We start from the raw sequence: 6,777 nt of genomic DNA, 5'->3' as shown, positions 1-6,777 counted from the left end.
GGCTCACGGGCCCAGCCGCTCTGCGGCACGTGGGATCTTCCCGGACCGGGGCATGAACCCGTGTCCCCTGCATCGGCAGGCGGACTCTCAACCACTGTGCCACCAGGGAAGCCCAACTGAATGCTTTTATTAGCATCTGTAAGACCCATGAGGGGAAGCTGAGACACCAAATTCGATAAGGTTTCCCAAATCTTTTTTGTTTTGTTTTGTTTTTTAATTAAGGGAGTTCTTAGGGTTAGCCATTATATTTTTTTGTTTCCAACTTTTAATTTGGTCTTTCCACAGTGCCAATAAAACAACTGTTTACAATGAGAGTTCTCTAAAAAATTTACCAATTTAGAAGTTTTTCCAATTCAAAGGATCCATCATCTGCTACTGATGAATAGTATCTTAATAGCAACACAAACCAATAAGTCTTTTTATGGCTTAACCATGGATGAAAGAGGCATCCCACAAGAATGTAAAGGACACAGCCCTAACAAGATCCAGAAATTTCACTCCCCAAAAAAGTCTAAGAAAGTGGAGACTTTTGTTGCATCACTAATAAAGCAACAAAGGTTGAACAACAAAGGCCCCTTAGGGACTGGACCCTTTATGACAAATTCCCCGGAGAGCTGGCATGGCCACACAAAGAGATGCCAGCCAGAAGCCTGGGTTGTTACCTGGGCTTCTGACCAGTTGGCTACAGCTGCTTGGAATCCCAGTCTATCTGACTGTAAAATGCATACCAGTATGTGTACCCTTCTGATGGCAGAGACCAGAGAGAGCTTTCTCACTGGTCAGCAAACCAAGCTCTTCAGGATGTATAATAAGATGGAAGGAAAAAACTCATCCTGTTTTTTTTTTCCTTATATGTACATTAACAGCTTTAAGCTAAGTCTTGGGTTTCTTGGAGACAAACTAATACCTAAGAGGGATGTACTGTGGGGCTGAGGATTGTGAGGTATTTTACAGTGTACCTCGTGATACAGACATTTTCTTGAGGTTGGTGGGTGACCTAGTATTGATCTAACCCATTCCATGACCGACTTACCCTTTCACGAGTGCCTACTTGAGGTGGTAAGCGCCCTGAGGGCCCTTAAATCCTCAAAGCTTGCCCACCAGTGGTGCAGCTGTGACTTCCAAGACATTCCTTAGCAGTAGCTCTTATCTCATGCATATTAACTCACCGAGCGTAGTTTGCCTAAACAGACAGTGGTCTGGTGAGACTAGCAAACTCACCAGTCTGCGGGGCCAGCCTGGACAACAGGCTTAATGGAACTATGCCTGCGTCCTACCCTATGGAATTTCCTTCTTATGACAAACAACACAATAGAGAGATAAAGAAAAACAATAACCATCTTTGGGAGGAAAAGGATCAACAAATCAAGAGTACTCTGCCAGTTTTCAAAACAAGAGTCTCCGGGTCCAAGGAACTAGCTCCATAAATATTTCTCCTGTTAATCTGACTTTAGAAAAGCAATAAAGGGCTCTTACCACTCTCGCTTCCAATAGACCCTGCAAGCAGAGATCTGGGAGACTGACTGACAGGTAAGAACTCTTTATCGTCTGTGGCTTCTGTCAGTTGTCCCAGGGTCTCTTAGCCGCAGCAGCTTCAGGGAGAGCAGTATCCAGGCAGTAAAGGGATATCCCGCTGATTATGCCACCTGTCCGGAAGAAAGGAATTCTCCTCCATCTTTCTAGGTTCCTCTGGCTGGTATAAGAATTAAATTGACATGAGTTAGATAAACAGGAGAAAATAAAACAGGAGTTTAATAACATGTATACATGGGAGAGGCCCAGGAGAACCGAAAAATTCACCCAAATGGCCGAAGCCCTCATCTTAAATACCATCCTCAGTTAAAGACAAAAGAAGATGTTGGGGGTACTGGTTTGGGACTTCAAAGGGGAGGAAGGCAATGCACATGGAGATGGAAAAGCAAATGTTTGGCAAATAAATGTTTGCTGGGTCACGTAGAGACAACAGGACACAGGGTGGATTTTGATCTCTAGGCCATGCTGAGTTTCCCCCACTACACCTAGCCCGTATTCTCTGCAGATACCTCTGGTTATAGCTCTATTCTGGGGAGAGGCCCTTTAACTAAATTCTTTATGCAGTTAAGGGGGAGCTAAAAAGAAAAACTTCCTGAGTCTTCTGTTTCTTAAAAATCATCATCCTCTGTACACCTGAAACTAACACAACATTGTAAATCAAATATAGTCCAATAAAAACTTTTTAAAGATCATCCTAAATTAATCCTCAAGCCAAGGAGACAGATCTTTTTTTAACTTTTTTTTTTTTAATTAATTAATTTATTTATTTATTTTTGGCTGCATTGGCTCTTCGTTGCTGTGCACGGGCTTTCTCTAGTTGCGGTGAGCGGGGGCTACTCTTCGTTGCGGTGCGCGGGCTTCTCATTGCGGTGGCTTCTCTTTGTTGCTGAGCACGGGGTCTAGGTGCGTGGGCTTCAGTAGTTGTGGTTCACGGGCTCTAGAGCGCAGGCTCAGTAGTTGTGGCGCACGGTCTTACGCGGGCTTCTCATTGCGGTGGCTTCTCTTTGTTGCTGAGCACGGGGTCTAGGTGTGCGGGCTTCAGTAGTTGTGGCTCGCGGGCTCTAGAGCGCAGGCTCAGTAGTTGCGGCGCACGGTCTTAGTTGCTCCGCGGCATGCGGGATCTTCCCGGACCGGGGCTCAAACCCGTGTCCCCTGCACTGGCAGGCGGATTCTTAACCACTGCGCCACCAGGGAAGCCCCAAGGAGACAGATTTTGGGGTCACAAATTTTGCTCCTCAACAGGTTCATCACCCTGCCTCTAAGCAGCAGAACTCAAAGAATGGTCCCAAGACCAGTGGCACCTGTAGTACCTGGGAACTTGTTAGAAACACAAATTCTTGGGCCCCAGCCTAGACCGACTTAATCGAAACTCAGCAAGGGAATAGGGGAGCAAACTGAGTTTTAATAAGCCCTCCAGGTGATTCTGATTCAAGTTAAAGTTTGAGAACCATTGCTCTAAACCATCTGGGTCATGCACTGTTAGTGACCAGAAGAGAAGAATATTCAAGCTATAACCCTAGGAAGCCATTCCAGAACTCTTCCTTATGGCTAACCTGAATCCCTCACGCTGCATGGAAGCCCACCATCAGAGGGGTTAGGTAACAGTTCCATCATGCTGTGTTGCACTACTTCTTCTTGTGCTTAAAGATCACTCCTAGGTCAGTCAGAAGCCAAAAGTGGGTTTGTACTGAGTATAAGAATTAGAAGCCAACATGCAAAACGAAAAAATGCTGATTGTGCTGTGATGAGATGATAGTATTTTTGTGCTCCGTCACCCTTCACTATCGCCTTTTGAGAATGTCTAGAGTACTATTATGTCATCTTTTCAATTAAAAAAGTGAAAGGTATGCTGTATTCAAGCATGGTTAGATCATGCATGGCTAGATCATGGGATACATAGTGGAGATCAGGGAGATGAGGCTGAGAGGGTCCCCAAGACCAGGAAAAGGGATTAGACTTGAGCCCATATTCAGGAGCCTGTTCTGGGAGGCCCCCTGTGATGTCCCACTGCAAACTTTGATCTCTATAGGCACCAAATAGCACAGAAGAATACACCTTTAGGGCCAAGGCACCATTTGCCTGTGGACCCTGTCGTGGGTTTTTTCTCTTCTCACTTCCATCATACCTGTCTGATTATGGCTGGGCCTGACACGTTGCTGACCAGCCCTGGTGTCAAGAACCAAGGATGGAGTCAGCAGGGCTTCTGTGCCTCCTAATTCGCTCTCCTTGGGAGATCCACTACCTGCCTACTGCCCCCTCTTGACCGCCCCTCCTGGAAGAAGAACAGCAAATCTGCCATGACTACCCAGCCCAGGGCCAGCCTGGATGACTTTGAAAAGGCTTTCTCTAATCCTCAAAGAGACTCACTTTCTGGGTGAGGCCAGAGAAGCTTGGAAGTAAGAGCTGCCATCTCCTTACTGATTCCAGAGCCCTTGATCTTTCTTGCCTTTGCTGAGCTGAAGGACCAGACAAACTCTGCTTTCAGGCCCCAGCAGCTCCCAACCCTAATTGGATGTGCCCCTTTCCATCTCTCTCAGCCCCAAACCACAGATTTTCATCTGAAACTCTCATTCCAGATAACAGCCCCTCTCTCCCCACTGCCAACTGGGATCACCTTTTCTCTTTGGGGAACTTCACCTGCTGCTAAAATCACATCAGTGATGCAGTTGGCCAAGCCCTTGAGATTTGTTCAGTTATACAGAGAACCTACATTCTGGGTGGCAGATAAACTTGAGGAAATCTGAGGACTTCCAAAGAGATTCTCCAGAGGCTCCCTTCCACTGAGATCCAAGACCCCAGGATAAAGGGGACTAGTAAATAATAGACGTGCCGACAGCAAGCAAGCTCGGCACGCCTGAGGGGTAGGGTTTGTCTGGGTGTCCCAGCCGAAAAGCTAACCCAGGGCGGAGACCTGAGACATAAGATGTTGAACATCTTTTCATATCCTTACTTGCCATCTATACGTCTTCTTTGGTGAGGTGTCTGTCCAGGTCTTTTGCCCATTTTTATTTTTTTTATTTTATTTTTTTTTATTTTTTATTTTTTTTTGGTGGTATGCGGGCCTTCCTCTGTTGTGGCCTCTCCCGTTGCGGAGCACAGGCTCCGGACGCGCAGGCTCAGCGGCCATGGCTCACGGGCCCAGCCGCTCCGCGGCATGTGGGATCCTCCCAGACCGGGGCACGAACCCGGTTCCCCTGCATCGGCAGGCGGACGCGCAACCACTGCGCCACCAGGGAGGCCCTACTTATATTTTTAAAAGACCAGTCTAGATGCTCTATTTAGGCAATTTCTCTATTCTCCCTGCCTCCCACCCTCCCTATCCCACCCCTCTCATGGTCACAACCTTTTGCCCATTTTTAAACTGGGCTGTTTATTTTATTATTAGTGAGTTTTAAGAGTTCTTTGTATATTTTGGGTAACAGTCTTTTACCAGAAACGTCTTTTGTAAGTGTTTTCTTCAAATCTATGCCTCGTCTTCTCATTCTCTTGACATTTGTCTTCTGCAGAGCAGAAGTTTTACATTTCCTTCTTTCAGTTTTATTGAGATATAATTGATATACAGCATTGTATAAGTTTAAGGTGTAAAGCACAGCGATTTGACTCACAAAGATCATGAAATGATGACCACAAGTTTCGTGAGCATCCATCACTCCAATCATCTCATATAGATACAAAATTAAAGAAACAGAAAACAAGTTTTCCTCATGATGAGAACTCTTAGGATTTACCGTCTTAACAACCTTCACTTATAACATACAGCAGTGTTCATTATCATTTATCATGTTGTACATTACATCCCTAGTACTTATTTATCTTATAGCTGGGACTTTGTGCCTTTTGACCACTTTTATCCAATTCCCCCTCCTCTCACCCTTTTTCTCTGGTAAATACAAATCTGATCTCTTTTTCTGTCAGTTTGTTTGTTTTTGAAGTGTAATTGACCTACAACACTATGTTAGTTCCTGGTATACAACATAGAGATTCTGTATTTCTGTACATTTCAAAATGATCACCACTGTAAGTCTGGCTAATATCTGTCACCATACAAAGATATTACGTAATTATTGACTATATTCCTCAGACTGTATATTTCCTACCCATGACTCATTTATTTTGTAACTGGGAGTTTGTACTTCTTAATCTCCCTCAGCTATTTCTTTCTTCCCCAACCCCCTGGCAATCACCTATTTGTTCTCTGTATCTATGACACTGTTTCTGTTCAGTTATGTGTGTTCATTTGTTTTGTTTTTTAGATTCCCCAAATAAGTGAAATCATACAGTATTTGTCCTTCTCTGTCTGACTTATTTCACTTAGCGTAATCCCCTCTAAGTCCATCTGTGTTGTTGTAAATGGAAAGATTCCATTCTTTTTTATGGCTGAGTAATATTCCATTATATATTAATATTCCATTATATATAAACCATTATATATAAAATATAAATATTCCATTATATATATATTATATTCCATTATATATATAAATCATATATATATGATTTCCTGTTTTCAATTTCATTGATTTCTGCTTTAATTGATATTATTTATTTCCTTCTTTGGATTTAATTTTCTCTTCATTTCTTAGTTTCCTAAGGTGAACACTTAGATTACTGATCTTAATAAACACATTGGATATAATAAATTTCCTTGCTTTCACTGCATCCCACAAATTTTGATAAATTGTATTTTCATCGAGTTCAAAATATTTTAAAATTTCTCTTCAGATTTCTTCTTTGACTCATGTGTTATTTAGAAGAGTGCTGTTTAATCTCCAAGTATTTGGGGATTTTTCCAGCTATTTTTCTGTTACTGATTTCTAGTTTGATTCCATTGTGATCTGACAGCAGACATGTTATGATGTTTAGTCTTTAAAATTTGTTAAGGTGGTATTTATGGTCCAGAATGTAGTCTATCTTGGTGAATGTTCCATGTGAGCTTGAGAAGAATGCACAGGCTATTGTTGCTGGATGAGGTAGGGCATAAGATGTCCATTATATACAGTGGATTGATGGTGTTGCTGAGTTCAACTATGCCCTTACGGATTTTCTGCCTGCTGGACTTGTCCATTTCTGATAGAGCTGTGTTAAAGTCTCCAGTTATAATAGTGGATTCATCTACTCTTCCTTGCAGTTCTCAGTTTTTGCCTGACACTTTAGGAGTATGCACATTAAGAATTGTTATGTCCTCTTGGAGTATTTACCCCTTTATCATTATGTAATGCCCCCTTTAACCCTGGTAACTTTCCT

Source organism: Physeter macrocephalus, chromosome 11 (genome assembly GCF_002837175.3).
Source record: "Physeter macrocephalus isolate SW-GA chromosome 11, ASM283717v5, whole genome shotgun sequence".
NCBI classification, from domain to species: Eukaryota; Metazoa; Chordata; class Mammalia; order Artiodactyla; family Physeteridae; genus Physeter; species Physeter macrocephalus.
This window is presented reverse-complemented; position numbering follows the sequence as displayed.